The sequence below is a fragment of the Sarcophilus harrisii genome, chromosome 1 (assembly GCF_902635505.1).
Source record: "Sarcophilus harrisii chromosome 1, mSarHar1.11, whole genome shotgun sequence".
Classification (NCBI taxonomy): domain Eukaryota; kingdom Metazoa; phylum Chordata; class Mammalia; order Dasyuromorphia; family Dasyuridae; genus Sarcophilus; species Sarcophilus harrisii.
The window spans coordinates 365,499,717-365,517,146 of NC_045426.1; positions in this window are offsets into that span (position 1 = coordinate 365,499,717).

Here is a 17,430-nt window from a genome sequence, read left to right on the forward strand (position 1 = left end):
TAAGTTTTAAAAACAAATGTAAAAACTTGTCTTAAACATAACTAATACTATAATTCAATACTGTTGTATTAAATAAATTGATTTTTTAAAAAGAGCTCCAAGTCAAATATAAGCTGTTTCTATTGTAGGGTTAAAGTTTTGCGGCTGCATGAGTGATTTGTGAAAATGCAAATCTCTTCCCTAGGAAAGACAAAATAGTGGTGTTTGAGCCTGGAATCCTTTTGCAGGGGACTAGATTTCACCTGGGAAAATAGAGTCACAGATTGTAAAAGCTGAAGAGACTTTAGCTAACATTTCCATCTGCCCTCTCATGTGTCCCAGAGAGACTGAGCTTGAGGTCATACAAATAGATAGCTGAGTTGACACTAGAATTCTGGTCCCTAAATGCCTGATCCAAATCATTCTGTCTTTCAAGAGGGGGCTGAAGTAATAAAACCCAGAATGGATACATTTTGATGGAAGGATGAGGGAGAGTAACAATCTATTTTTGAGGATAATATTCTTAATATAGAAGGATGCTGGGGAGTCCAGGCCTGGGTCTGGCTCTGGGCGATTCAACTAGTCTAGACATCCAAGGATTTCCAAAAGGCACAGAATTTGAGGGTGAAGTGTGAAGAAAGATCATTTAGAATGAAAAGATGGAACATAAACCTTCACAGTAATAGCTATTCCTGGCTGACCTTGGACAATTGGCTCTGAAAGCAAGATGCATATGGAAGACAGCATACAATCGATGGGGTCTGGGTCTGTTGGCAGGGGAAGGGTGCATGGTAAGGGAAAGGAAAAATCAGGCCTCCATTCATTCAACAGAACTAACTTCACATTCATCTCATCCTTAAAATAACTCTTAGAGAAATGCAGGATAGAAATTATCTCCACTTTATAGATGAAAAAATTCAGAAAGGCCAAGTTCAAAGGTGTGATCCAACTCCAATCTGTTTGAGATGTAATTGTTAAATGTTCAGTGTGAACATTTCCACCTCACGAATAAGCAAATGCCTAAAATCAGGGTTTGATTTATAAATGGCATCTAGGATCTTGGATTCAATACTTTAAATGGATAAATTGACTTCACACTCTTCCCTACATGTAGACTATAGCCCAAACCTGGCTTGTTGTCCTATAAATGTACACTATATATTTTACTGGAAAGCAAACAAGGAGATATGGATGGATTCCACCCATGTCTCTAGTGGAAGAATTCAAGTGAGTGTGCATTTTCATACATACACCACACACACACACACACACACACACACACACCACACTCCATACTCACAATAAAATTCTATGAACAGTCAGTTAGGAGATTCTTTGAATACATATGACAGCATTCAATAACTCTACCCCACTCCTTAAACAGGGCATTGATGCTTTTGATCTTTGTTCCCAGAATACTTGGAGCCTGAACTAGAACTTTTAAAATGATTAGGAGTACAGTAACAACAACAAAGCTGGAGAAGGGGGTAGGCTGGCTTATTCTTTGATATTATTGTCAAACAGAGACTGTTGAAGACTTTAGCTTTAAAAGATCACAACATCCAGGTCATCTACAGTCGTCCTGCTTTAGATCTGGTCACTAGATCCAGAAGGCTCTGGAGGGTAAAATGAGGAAGGGGACCTTGCTCAGCCCTCCCTCATTTAAATCCAATTCACTTGTATGTCACGACATCCCCTCCCTGATGTCATGGTCCTCTTGGAAAACACAGGAATAAAACAATATTTTTGTCTATATCGTAGTCTACCTTAGAACTTATCTCTATACCAGATGATGCTCCTTTTACAGTAAGGCCCATTGAGGCTAAGTAAATTTGGACAAATGTCACACAGCTAATAAGCAGCAGAGCTAAAAATGGACTCTGGGTTCTCCGAATCTAAGGGCAGGCTTCTTTTCTCTTCACCATTATGGGTCCTTCTGTGAAATAGGGAGACATGTCCCTAATGGGGTCCAGAGTATGTTTAATGGAAAATAGAACATCCGTAGAGGATTAGGACCCCAAGGTGGTCACTAAGGATTGAAAGAGCAGGACAAATTTTACCCACCTATATATTTTTCATCCCAGTAAAATCAAGTTAAAATTGTACTATGTGCAGGCTTGAAAAGGAAAAGGACATCCTTAGAAAGGGGATGGTTCATTCATTTTTCCTTGACTTCTGTGTCTATATGGCACAGAACTAAAGTTCAGAGTTTAAATGGACTAATTTCAGGCTTAAGTCCCAACAAGAACATCGGAATTTGACTCATTTTTCCCTGTCTCAAGGCCACTTCTAAAATTATCAAAATGTTTCCCATGTCTAGGTCTTGATAGAAAATGTGAGCTTCTCATGCAAAAACTCAGGGGTGTGTGTGAGAGAGAGGGAGATAGAGGGGGAGAGAAAGGGGGAGGGAGAGGGGAAAAGGGAGGGAGGGAGAGAAAAACACATATACATATATCTTCTGGGGGGAGTGTATGTGTGTGTATCTATATCTATATACCTGAGTATACATGTTTGACTATGTGTGTATGCACACACACACAGATGTATATATACTCAAGTAAGAAGGGTATTGGGGGAGTGACTGTGTGTGTTTAGAGAAAGAGATAAACACAGACATATATATATATATATATATATATATATCCTCTTAGATGTGTTGATGTCTATCTACATCTATACACCTGAGTATAAATGTATTTCCATATACACATACATAGAGATGTTTATATAGTCAGATAAGAAATCTTATGTATTTGTATGTGTATGTGTGGAGAGAGAGAGAGATGTAGATATACTTAGGTATGTATATATATGCATATATATCTGAATTCTTGCATGAAAACTATATTTTCTGTCATTATGTATGCATTCTTTTATACACGTAAATGTATATATATATATATATATATATATATATATATATATTTATATATCTAAGCACATATATAATAAGACAGACTTTCACCAAGAAATTATTTTTGAAAATACATTTTAAAGAGAATTTACATACACAATCCAGGATCCATTATAATGGCATCTCTCTTCTCTCAACTCTAATAGAAAGGAAGAGCCAGAATACCCCACCTCCCAGCAAAGCTGCATCTCAGTTAGATTGTCTCTTTCCCACCATCATTCACCCCTACTCCAACTATGATTACCCAAAGTGAGGAAACGATCCCATATATGTCTTTGAGACTGGTCTTTGATATTTACTATCTGCTGAACTTGCATAAATTACCCCATATCCCTGGATCTCAGTTTCTTCATCTATAAAATGGGGATAATAATTCCTACCCTCATGCTCTCTCAGAATCACTGTGAGAATTAAATGATACATTTTTATTTTATTTCTAAACTCTAGCACACTATGTCCATGCATAAAGTATTAATACTGCTACCTTTGCATGAAATTAAATATAATTCCACCCAGCAGCAGCAATTGACAGGGTCTAGAAGCCCTAGTGGGAAATGGTCATTTATAGTGCAAGTCAGCAAAGCTTGTCAGCCCCAGCTCCATCATCCCTCACCTCCTCCTTCATTTTTATAGAAAGAGCTCAGAAATGGGGAAGAGAAATTTCAGAAGCCAAACAAAAAATCAATACCGCGGGAGATAACCCAGCATTAATACAAAAAGCAGGAGAATGTCTTTGTCTCCCTGTGCTCAGCTCTACTATCAATCATGTTCCCCATACCCAGATAGATTGAGCAAGCCACTTTTGCTTGGAAGCCGGCAGGATTGGTTTTAGTTAAAATGCCTTTGGAGTGGCAGGTTGGGTAACTTGATACTGCAGATGCAGTTCAGAATGACAACATGGAGTTCAGAATGACAACATAGCTTCCCCAGCATCCAAGGATGCTTCCCGAAGACCCTCTCCCTTCAGACTTGCAGGCCAAGTGTATCAGAAGGAGAAGAAAGACAGCATCATTAAAATGTGTGTGCCCTGTTACAAGCAAACCCAACGTGAGAGATTTGAAATGAGCAAGGAAAAAATTCAGTCTCAAAATCATGAAGACTAGAGCTGGAAGGAAGCTACACTAACATATACCTTAACAAGATGCCCATCTACAACACCTCTGTAGAATGACAGTTACCCATCCTTTTCTTAAAGATTTACAGAGAGATCTTACCACCACCACCCCCAAGGCAGCCCATTCTACAGATTTTTCAAATGGCAAGTTCAAGACTTGCACTCTATGATTCAGCAGCCCTCTCCTGAAGAAGGACAAGAACTCCATTTACTGCCTAGAGTTCCATAGATAGTAATATATCCCTCCTTAAATGACACTCTCAAATCCAAATAGTCCAGTCTCCTTATTACCTTCCATACACATCTTGTTCTTTCCCATTTCTGAGCCTTTGTTCCTACTATGTACCTCCTCCACCCTGAGTAACTTTCCTGTAATATCACCACTAAAATCCTACTCATCTTCACGATTAAGCTCACAGCCTACCTCATCTTCGTGAAGCCTTTGACTACGCTAGCCACAATGATCTCTCCCTACTTTGTGTTTTTTTTAACTTATTTATTTATGAATCATGGTAAGAGAGAAAAATCAGAGCAAAAGGGAAAAACATGGATCTCTCCCTACTTTGAACTCTTAAAATACTTACTTTTATATACAACTCAAAGTAACACTTTCCACTTAGATAGCACTTGAAGGTTTGCAAAGTACTTTCTTCATAATAACCCCACAAAGTAAAAAAATAAAAACATTATTTCCCCATTATACAGATTAGGAAATTGAGAGGTTAAGGGACTTATTCATGGGTACACAGCTAGTAAGATCTTGAGGCAGCATTCCTGCCTCCTGCCTCCAAACCAACCACTTTAACTATCATACCATAAAAGCATTGTCAAATACTGCTTTATATTATTCCAGGTTATTTGTGTATGTGCTTTTTCTCTGTTACTCTGCCATACACTCAGGGATTGAATATTGTTCATGTTTGTATCTTGCACACGATAGACGTGGTCAATAAATATTTGTCAACTGATTGATTGGTTTGTAGAAGAAAGTAGAGTTTCTTTACATACAGGGCCCCTAAGCATGGCGACATCAAGGCTGACAGACTGTCTAATTTATGATATGTTAATCCACAATTACTGAAACAGGGGTATTCCACCAACCCCCTGGGGTTATTCCTTTGCAACAATAAAATCAATGATGATAATAATACAATAATATCTTGGTAAGCATAACCAAGGGACATCCTAGAGATGATTTCATTTGCTCCCTTGCCCTTTCTGTAAATAACATCTAATCATCTTATCCACCCTCATTTGGATAATGGCCCTTTTTTCATCACTACTCAGAAAGATTTTAATCCAAAAGAGAGAGTTCATTCTTCAGGGCTTAGTATATCTTTTGATTAGAGTTTTATTTACTGACCAGCATTTACTGATTATAGATTTGAATTATTTGAGATTATTTGAATTCTATTCAATTCTCTTCCCCTCCATAGCTTCCAGCTCTCCCCTCCTGTTCGGATATGCTTCTAACTGAGACTGACTGTAGTAGGTAGTATCTGATGAACCCTAACTGAGATGTTCCTCTGGATGAGTGAATATTCAAAACATAGTTCAAGGATGTAAAAAGGCCAGCTGCCCCTGGCAACTTCCTAGTTACCTCACATCCCAATTAACTAAGTAGAAAGTATCTATTGAATGTCAACAATTCAACCAACCCTGTATTAACTTCTGTATTTTTTACATTTGAGAAAACTGAGGCAGAGATTAAATGACTTGATTAGATTCATACAGCTAGTAAGTGCCTGAGGCAGGACACTGTAAACATAGGTCTTCCTGACTCCAGGCTGAATGTGCTATTCAATGCACCACCCAGATTTATTTGTTTATTTATTTAGTTTTTTGGGTTTTTTTTACTAAGTGAAAGAGGAGATTCTTTGCTCCAATTGCTATCTAGCCTTAATTACAGAATCTGTGTGGTATGGGTCAAACTGAGACCTATTGAAGATCTTGGCTTAAAAAGGCCAAGATCTGCCACTACATCCAAAGCCATTCATTTCCAGTCATCCTAATCTACATCTGTCCACTGGACCCAGATGGCTCTGGAGGGTAAAGTGAGGCAGGTTTCCTCCTTCACTTAAATCCAATTTACTTGTGTGTCCTGGCATCCCCTCCCTGATGTCATATCCTCTTTGAGAAGGAAGAACAAACAACCTCTGTGAGCTACCTAATGATTAATGGATTGGAGCCCTCTTGAAAAGAACTGAATTATCTCCCTGTCCCAGCCCCTTGGAAAGCTACCTTGGGTTGACAGCCCACCACAACACTATTCTAAGTATTAAAGATTCAGAGAATTTTGTGGTGTGATGGAAAGAATCTTGGATGCCAGGGGAACAAAGAAGTCCAAAGACCTAAGTTCAAATCCTTGTTCTTTTGCTTATTCGCTATGTGATCTTGAACAAATCATTTCTTCTTTAATTTCCTCATCTGTTATACTTCAGCATGTTAACATCTATGGGACTGCCTGCCATCTAGGGGAGGAGGTGGAGGGAAGGAGGGCAAAAGTTGGAACAGAAGTGAGTGCAAGGGATAATGTTGAAAAACTACCCATGCATATATTTTTGTCAATAAAAAGCTACAATAAAAAAGTAATTAAATTAAATAAAATTTTAAAAAAGAAAATAAAATGCTTTAATATAAAAGGAACTCTTAAAAAAATTTCCTCATCTGTAAAATGAGGAGATTGGACTGGGTTCCATCCAGGCCCAAATATAAATTATTCCATGACCTCACCACATCCTCATTTATAAATGAAAGGGTTGGACTGGACTCCCAAAATACCTGATATTTGTGTAGTACTGCTAAGTACTTAACATATGCAAGCTCATTTTTGCTTAATAATGAGCCCACAAGGTGGGGGCTACAAGTAGGACCTACAACAAGTCATTTTGCTGATGAGAAACCCAGCTCACACAAGAAGTAAACAATAGAACCAGGATACAAATCCTTACCTGGAGCTCTGCTCTCTAGACAGCCAAGATTCTTCCCTCAGGTCTCTTCCTGCTGTCACTCTCAACCCCTCTGCCTGTGCAAGCGCACAAAACATAAGCCAAATCACTTCTGAAATTATCATTGACAAAAGCAGGATGTAGATCATTCAGGTAACACCATAAAGTAAGCACACCCATACTTAAAGTATAGAGGCATCTGCAGGAGCTGTTACCTTATTGCAATAATCTTCTTCAGATTGGAAACATGTTAAGTTATGGTGCCTGTTAGGGTAGTTTATAGCCTGCGGGCCATATGTAACACTCATGAGGAAGAGAAACAGAATTACCCTGAGTGGATTGAGCACAGATTCATTAATTTCTTCTCATTAAGAGAGCACAATAGTTTGCACATAGTAGGAGATCAATAAATATTTGTTAAATAGGTTTAGATTGAATTTTCAAGGGAGTAAATTTGGTGAACCAGGGCTATGGACAAAAGTTTGCAAATGGGGAACATTTATCAGATAGTGGTTCTGAGCATGATGCTCCCTCTTCTTTTCTTATTTATTTTAATTTGTTTCCCCTAATTATAGACAGGCCCCTTTAATACTCTTTCATGCTAAATACAAACTTACATAGCCTAAAACCCCAAATTTGGGGTATGCAAAGACTGGTCTGAATCTGGGAGTCATTCCCCAAATTATATCTCTTTAGTCCATTTTGACCCAAGTTTTCCTCTGAGAAACTCAGAACATAGCTGATGACTAGGTCTAATTCCTGTGCAAGCACTGAAGGTAACAAAGCTTATCAGGTATAGGACAATCTTTATTTCACTGAATCAAAAATGTAAAATAGTACAAAGGATTCATAATAACCCATAAACAATTGATAAAATTATCCTTCCCTTTCCCCAGGATCTACATAGACTCTTAGACAGTTAAGCTGTTAGCCTGTAACTCTCACTGGAAGCAAAATGAAATACAACCCTTTCCCATTGAAATCATGCTGTCCCCAACAACTGGGAGTAAGAGGGAAAGTCCAGGTTGTATCACAACAGTATGGTTCAGTCCCTTTGTTGTTTTTCAAGTTTCATTGTTTCATATTCTATCTTCCCTTCTACAAAAGACTTAGTTAGGGGTCAAATTCTTGACATTCCATCCCTTGCCTCCATCTCAGATTCTGCAATCTCTTGGTCAAGGTTCTCCCCTTCTTCTTGTAGAAGGAGAATTATCAGAACTCTGGGCATTCCTCTGGAAGACTGGGGTACAGGAAGTGGAAGAAGGAGAGATGAAGTACTCAAGAATTGTAAAAATTAGATACAGGATAAATAGAAAATGAGAAAGGGAAAGTACTAGAATTAAGAAGGGTTGGAAGGGCTTCCTATAAAAGATAGAGCTTTAGTTAGGACTTAAAAAAGCCAAGAATAACAGTAGATAAAGATGGGGGAGAGAGCATTCCAGCTATAAGGGACAGCCAGAGAAAATTCCCAGAGCATAAAGAAATGGAGTGTCTTGTTCATGGAAGAGCAAAGAGGCCAGTGTTATTAGTTCAAAGGGTACATAGCGGGAGTAAGGTATAAGGAAATTGGAAAGGTAGGAAGAGGCTAAGGTTATTTTTTATTAAAGCTTTTTATTTTCAAATCAAATGAATAGATAATTTTCCTTTTTTCCTTTTTTTTTTTTAAAGCTTCTCCCTTCAAAACGCAGATAATCCACAATATCCACTCCCACAAAATCCTGTGTTCCAAATTATTTTCCCTTTCCTACCCCTCCACCATGCACCAACATGTGCAATTACTCTACACACACCTCCATAATCATCTGCATGGATAATTTTCAGCATTCACCCTTGTAAAACCTTGTGTTCCAAATTTTCCCCTCTTTTCCCCACTCCCTTCTCTAGATGGCAAATAATCCAATATATGCAGTTCTTCTATACATATTTCCACAATTATCATGCTGCACAAGAAAAATCAGATGAAAAAGGATAAATGAGAATGAAAACAAGATGCAAGCAAATAACAAAAAAAAAAAAAAAAAAGTGAAAATACTATGTTGTGATCTATTAAAATTGCCCTGAATCACTTCACTGTTGAAAAGAACCATGTCCATCAGAATTAAGCATCATATAATCTTGTTCTTTCTTGGTTCTTCTCACTTCATTTAGCATCAGTTCACGTAAGTTTTTCCAGGCCTTTCTGAAATCATTCTACTGATAATTTCTTATAGAACAATAATGTTCCATAGCATTCATATACCATAACTTATTGAGCCACTCTCCAACTGATGGACACCCACTGAGTTTCCAGTTCCTTATCACTACAAAAAGGATTGCTACAACCATTTTTGCACATGTGGGTCCCTTTCCCTCCTTTATGATCTCTTTGGGATACAGACCCAGTAGAGACACTGCTGTATCAAAGGGTATGAACAATTTGATAAGGGTTAAGGTTATAAAGGGTTGAACAACAAATAAGAATTTGTATTTGATCCTGGAGGTGATTGGGAACCACTAGAATTTATTGAATGGAGGTAGTAGGAGTGACATAGCTTGGATCTGTGCTTTGGAAAATCATTTTGCTAACTGGAATGAAGGATGGACTGGAGTGGGAAGAGATGAGTCATGTTGACCTGCCAACAGGTGATTGTAATAGTTCAAATAATGAAGGTCTACAGAAAAGTCATAGAAATATCAAAGGAGAAAAGGGCATATATTAAAAAGATGTTACAAAGGTGAAATCAACAGGCCTTGGCAACAAATTAGATATGGAGCAGGGAGTGGAGAGAGATAGTGAGGAGATAAATATGACTCCTAAGTTGTGAGTCTCTAAGAGAAGGAGAATGGTGTTGCCCTTCACAGTAATAGGGAAGGTAGAGGTGGGGAGGGTTTAGGGGGAAAGATAGTGAGTTCTCTTTTAAACACATTAAGTTTAATGTCTACTGGATGATCTGATTCAGTATGTCTGAAAATTGGAGATACAAGGTTGGAGGTCAACAGAGAGATTGGAGCAGGAAAGCAACATCTGAGAATCATCCGCATAGAAATGGTATTTACACCCATAGAAGCTGATGAGATCACCAAGTGATATAGTATAAAGGGAAAATAAAAAATCTCTACGACAGAGGGCAATGGTCTATGGGAGGTGAAGCGATCTGGCTGAGGATTAGCAAAGAAGATAGAGAAGAAGATACTTAATAGGTAGGAAGAGAACCAAGAGAGAAAAGTGTTCTGAAACCTAGAGAGAAGAGAAGTTTATAGAAAAGAGATCGACATTGCCAAAGGCTACAGAGAATGTGAGGGAGCTTAAGGAAAATGAGGACTGAGAAATAGCCACTGAATCTGACAACTAAAGAATCATTGATAACTTTGGAGAGAGCAGTTTCAGGGGAATGATTAAATCAGAAGTCATAATGTAAAGAGCTAAGAAGAGATTGAGAAGAGAAAAAGTGGAGGCAACTATTTTAGATAACCTTTTGGGGGAGCTTAGATACAAAGAACAATATCTCAGCACTTATAGCCTATCAAAAAAAAATTTTGCACACACCTTTAATTTAGTTGCACAGAAATCTTTCTTTGTGTCCCCAGAATTTAGCACAGTGCCTGGCATATAGGAAGCACTTAATGTTGGTGGTGGTGTTTGTCCTTTGTTTTCAAAGAGGACCAATCAAATTACGGGGTGATTCTTGCCTCATGCACGAACTGGATTTAAATAAGGCAAAATTGCACAAAGTCATCAGTCCTACTCTGCCTTCCAGAGAGTCATCAAAGTCAAATGGAAATCAAAAATCAAGATGAATGACCCAGGATACAGTGGATGACCTTGGCATCTCGAATGTCTGACCAAACTCTATAGCTCCTGCTTTAGCCTCTTCATAATCCCTTCTGCCATGAGAAGTCTTCACATGGTTGGGGTAAACATCCCCCTAACTCATTGACAGGTTTGAGACCTTAATAAATGTTTATCAGCTGACTGACTCTTCTCAATCCTGTCTGAAGGACAATGGTGGCTGCACCCTTAGATCAGCTAAATAATGGAGTTGATGATCCACAATAACTTGAGCTAATCAAATAATCCCAGCAAGTTAAGGCATAATCCTTGATGAGATATGAAGAGGTAAAGGAAGATGTAGACCCAAAAGAGGTCCTTAATTCTTTCGGGGGGGAGGGGTGTTAATGATCATGCTCCACAGGGAAATGCAACTGAAGTTCAAACAAAGCCTTTCCTCCATCAAAGATGTAATTGATGGGGATCAATCCTCTGAATCAGCCTTCTACATTTAACTCTTGGTAGATCAGGGATGAAGGAAATAATTTAATCAAGTACAAGCAGAGGCAAAAGTGTGAAGTCCAGAATTTTGTCTTTTACGTCTCAGGATAGTTCCTAGTAGAGACAATGGGGAGTCTATTCCTGGCTTATGAGCAAAAGCACAAAAACAGAAGACAGTGGGATTAGGGTTTGTCTGAAATATAGAGTATATGAAGGAGTAGAATATAAGATGAAGATGGAAAGGTATATTGCATTAAGATTAGAAAGGTCTTTGAATGCTGGAATGCATGCTATACATAAGGAATATCATGGCCCTAATGGATAAAGACCTTGTTTGAATCCTTCTGGGTTTGTGACTATGGGCACCTAATCTCTCAGTGTTCTAGAAAGCTCATTATGACGATAAATTGTACAGAAGGTGCCGACCTGCAACCTGATTGGATGTAGGGAGTTTCCTCACCTGGGATTTCCTTTTAGCTATAAAAGCATAATTCTAATCCTTATCCTTAGCTCTACTATATTCAAGATACTGGATTAGATAAGCATGAGATGTTCCCTGCCTGTCAGAAGCTCACATTCTGCTGGGGAGTCGGCATTCTATAGGCCTTCCCAGCTCAACCAGCTCTTATTCCATTGCAGACATTGCAGGGGTGTACCAAGCAAGTGGGTGTGTGAAGGCTGCTCTGAAAAGAAGGGGGAAAGTGCTGTTGGAAAAGAAACCGGTCAACTCAGCATCACAGAGATATTTAAGAGGAAATACACAATCCTGTCAGCAGGCAGGTGTCAGTGTTTTTCTGCACGGCAGCAACTTTTACAAAATGTTTTTAATCCTCACATCCAAATTAATATGGTGTTGGCTGCCTGACGTGGATCAATAACACACTAAATATGGATTTGCACAAGAATGTCTTCACAACCCTACCTAGTCAATAATATGTGTTATTAAAGCTCCCTAAATACGTATTTACACAGTCAGACCAATAATCCATCCATTCAAAGGTCCCTTAATGCCTATTGGATTGCAAGAGACCCAGCTGCTCCCTCAAACACTGAGTCCAAAAGAAATTTGGTTTTTAAATAGCTTTACAATCAGTTTGTCACCAAGGGGTCAATGGAGGGAGTGTTTGCTTTTCCAAAAATCTGAAAGTTTTTTTTTGCATCAGATGAGCAGAGCTTTTTAAAGAAGATCATAGAAGAAGAGCAAGAAATTTTCTTGAAGTTTAAAGGATCACAGGGACCTTACAGGCCACTAGTCCAAACCTCCCATTTTACACATGAGGAAACTGAGATCTAGACAGGTTAGGTGATCAGCCAAAATAAAAGAGATAATAAAGAATCAGGAACTAAAGCCAGTTCCTCTTACTCCAAATTCATTGTTCTTTCCTCAATACCAAGTTTCCTTGAGTCAAATTAACTGAGCAGGATATGAGCAGGATAACTGAGCAGTGAATGTGTTGGAGTAATAGAGGTAGAGTTGGTCCAACTTAATCCCACTATCTTCTTTACTTAGCTCCTTTCAAATTTCTACTTCTGGTTGTTAAGTTTATAGTTGTGTTCAAGTGTTCATTTGAGGTTGTCTTGTCAAAGATACTGGAGTGGTTTGCTATTTCTTTCTTCAGCTCATTTTACAGAGAAGGAAACTGAGTCAAACAGGATTAAGTGAATTGTCCAGAGTCATACAGCTAGTAACTGTCTAAGGTCACATTTGAACTCAGAAGATGAGTCTTCCTGTACCTAGACTTCTATTTTTTTAGGTTCTTGTAGGACTTTACCTTTCCTTTCTTACTAAGAGAGAAAGGGACAAACAGGGATCAAAGAAGGGAAAGTGAGTTACATTTTCCAGTGGACCAGAGGGTTACTTATCCACTGCAAAAAACAGTCCTTCCGTCCAGGCTGCAAAACCCAACCTCACCGTCCTATCAATAAACTCATCTTTCTTCAAAAAACTTCTATTGTTATTGAAGCATATGAGAAAAGAATGAGATATGTCTTTCATGAAACTACAGTGTAAATTAGATATCAAATTGAATTATTCTTTTTTTCTAAGTGAAGAAGCAAATCTTACAAGAGGTCTTTTCTTTTTCTTCCTTTTTAGAGTAGAAGAAAAACCTCCTTGGGCCTCAGTCTCATGAAGAAATTCATTATAAAATGAGGCAGTTGAATTAAATGGTCTCTAAGATCCTTATGGCTCTCTAAATTCTATAGTCCTGATTTCCTAACCAGTGATTGAATAGGAATGAGAAAGCACCTGAAGCCCATATATACACATGCACACACACACACACACACACACACACACACACACACAGAGAGAAAGAGAGAGAGAGAGAGAGAGAGAGAGAGAGAGAGAAAGACAGAGACAGAGACAGAGAGACAGACAGAGACAGAGACGCAGACGATAAGAGAAACGCAGAGAGAGAATAAGAGTGAACATAGCTTATAGTACACAAATAATAATGCAGATGTGTAGGGTCCAGTAAGGCACATGGCCAAAGCGATTCACAACTCCAGGAGAATAGGGGCCTCCTTTCTCGATGGTCCTTATGAAGTTGACTGTGGGGTATGGCATTGGTAATAGATGTTTCATTTGGATTCTTAGGTAGACTGGATCCTCTTAGGACAAAGTATTTTGGTTGAACAGGTCCAACCACTGCTAAGCTGGATCAAGCAGGTTGCCCAGCTGTGATCCATGTGGCCCAGGATTGACCAAACAAGTCACTTGGGTTTCTGCCATGAGTCATGCAGATGACTCAAGCTCCTGCGTAGCTGCTTCCAGACTGCAATGGTCATGGTGCTCAGCTGAGGGACTCTTCCCAGGGCACTGAATGTCTGCTGGACATGCATCCCTAGGTTTACCATTCAGTGGGCAACTACAGTTGTTCTCCATTTTTGGTCACTGCCTTGGCTTGTAGTAGTATATTCTTTAATTGGAGCATTACAATGCCCTTTCAGGTGGAGAGCTCCTATGCTCAGAAAGGGCAGTGACCCTTAGACTAGGACTGGCAAAAGCTCCTCCTCATTGACTTCCTCAAAGACTGAACCTTGACTTTTGTCACTTCCAGGCAGAAGATAGGTGAGATAGAACCTTTCTGATTTGGTTATCTTTCTTTTTTTAGAGGTGGCTTTCCTCAACCAAACTATACTTCCCACACTCCTATTTGATTTTATGCAAGTGAGTAGCTAGGGACAAAATTTTGGAAAGAGTGTGTTCTGCAACCTGGAACTATGCCCAAAAGTTGTTATATCTGTGCATACCCTTTGATCCAGCAGTGTTTCTACTGGGCTTATATCCCAAAGAGATATTAAAGAAGGGAAAGGGACCCACATGTGCAAAGATGTTTGTGACAGTCCTTTTTGTAGTGGCCTGAAACTGGAAATTGAATGGATATGCATCAGTTGGAGAATGGCTGAACAAGTTATGGTATATGAATGTTATGGAATATTATTGTTCTGTAATAAACAATCATCAGGATGATTTCAGAGACACTTACATGAACTGATGTTGAGTAAAGTGAGTTGAACCAGGAGATCATTACACACTGAAACAAGATTATATGATGATCAGTTCTGATGGACGTAACTCTCTTCAACAATAAGATGATTCAAACCAGTTCCAATTGTTCAGTGATGAACAGACCCATCTACACCCAGAGAGAGGACTGTGAGAACTGAGTATGGTTCACAACATAGCATTTTCACTCTTTTATGTTGTTGTTTGCTTGTATTTTATTTTGCTTCACTTTTTTCTCTTGTGGAACACAATAATTGTATAAATATATGCATATATATTGGATTTAACATATATTTCTACCATATTTAACATATATTGGACTACTTGCCATCTAAGGGAGGGCGTGGGGGAAGAAGGGGAAAATTAGAACACTGGGTTTTTCAAGGGCTAATGTTGAAGAATTGTCCATGAATGTTTTGAAAAATAAAAAGCTTTAAAATTTTTTTTAAATATCCATTCATCTCTCTATACCTTAGTTTCCTTTTCTGTTAAGATGGGGATAACAATACTCATACTCCTCAGTTTTAGACACTTAACACTTACTAGTTGTGTGACCCTAGACAAGTCGCTTAATCCCAGCTGCCTTGCAAAAAAACCCCCAAAAACAAACAACAAAAAAGTAATGCCCATACTCTTTATCTCAGAGAGTTGTAAAGCTTGCATTTATCATGCTTATAATACTATATAAATAGTCATTATCATACCTTATTGTAGAATGAAGATAGTCTGGCTTCTCTGAGATTATACAAGTAGATCAAACATACATTCCTGTCTTCATATTTTGAGGTGACCCCAAATAATAGGTTTCCAAAAGAGAAACTGAAACATTAAATCAAATCCAATAAAGTATAATTTAAAAGGGATAAAAGTAAAATCCTTCTCATAGGTTCAAAAAATCAACTGCACCAGTATGAGATGGAGGAAGCATGGCCAGACAAGAATTTCTATCAAAAAGATGTAATCTATTATTAAATTATCAAGAGTTTCCAATTCACTAAAATAATCATAATAATCAAAAAGGCCAATTCATCTTAGTTTTCACTAAATACGCAACCCTGATTAAGCCATATCTGCAGAGCTCTTAGAACTCCAACTACAGCTCCTCAAAATATTTCTAAAACTGGCATTAGAGAGCTCTAATACAGAGAGATCTCCAAAAATGAAATGGGCTCCCTTGGGAGAAAGTGGTTATTTTTTCTCCACAAAATGTCTTTAAGAAGACTAGAAAACTACTTGCTGGGGGTATTATAATGAGGCAAAAAGAGGAAGTCAGAAGCCTCATCTATAAGACACTGGCCTTTCTGGAAAGTTCAGGTTCCTTCTATGAGTTAACCTCTGTTTTATTCTCTCTTTGAGATCCCAACTTGGGCCCTGGTCCCAGAGGAAGTAAAAGAAAGGGAGGTTTTCAGGCTGGTGATGGCCCTAATCATTGGCATGTGGTGTCCTCTTCAAGGATATATGACTGTTAAAAATCATCTACCACTCTGTTTTAGTTCTTCTGTTGGTGATTCATTCCTTTGGACTAAGGAAATTATTATTTTATACAATACTGGGAGAGAATTAAAAGTACTGATATATTGCTGATTATGAGATTGAATTAACTTTCTCTTCAATCTTGTTCAGACCCCTGACCTAATGTTTTTATGGTTTCATGATTTTGCTCACTTTGGGTCCCTGTTGGGGTGAGTTGATGATGGCGGTATATAGACTGATAAGCGAGAAGGGGTGAGGTGTATCGGGGTTTATCGATTATAGAACAGGCTCCTCTAGGAGGGTCTAGGGCACCGCCAAGTCCTTTGAGTTTTAAGCAGTGGCTAGTAGTTCTCTGGCGAGTAATTTTGTTATTTAATTACCTCGGTTTACAGCTAAGCATAGTGGGGTCTCTAATCCCAGTTTGTACCTCTACTTTAAAAATAATTTAATCTAAGGTGGTAAAGCTCACCCTATACAGCTATGGATGGGGAATAATTCTTTGAGTAGATTGCCCAAAGCTGGGCAATTTAGTAACAATCAAAAGTTACATCCCAGTCCCTTCATTAGAATTGGTCTTCTTCTTATTGTAATATTCATTCTCTTTTATTAATTGTTAATCAATTAAAGTTGATTTCCACCCTCAGGAACACACACTTTTCCAAGAACATATAAATTGTGAGCCTATCATCATCATTGGTTTCTGGTTTTCAAGAGTATCCCTGATCTACTTTATTGGTAACATGTTAGCATTATTAATACAATGATTAATTACTTAGGGGGAAAAAAAGTACTGATGCAGTAACTTCTTGGTCAATTATATGCAAAAGATATGATAAGTGGCAGCAGCAGCTCCCCATGGTACCCAGTTCTGACAAATGGGAAACCATGGCAAAAGTAGAAGCAAGAAAATTGCATCAACTGAATCAGTTCTGTATTTTTATTGAGTATCCTCTCCATGTTATTGTTAAGTAATAATCCTTTTGACAACCTTCAGATAGTCTATGAGAATCTCATTTTATTTCAATCACAACCTACCACCACACTAGCCTAAATCAGATCAGAAGTACAACAGAGGGGGAACATAAAAATCCACTAATGATTAGTCAGTAAATAAACATTTCCTCATGCCTACTATGTGCCAGGCACTAACAGCAAGGATACAAAGAAAGGAAAAAGATAGTTCCTTGAGAAGCTCACAATCTAATGGGGGTGTGGGGATAATAGCATATAAACAACTACACA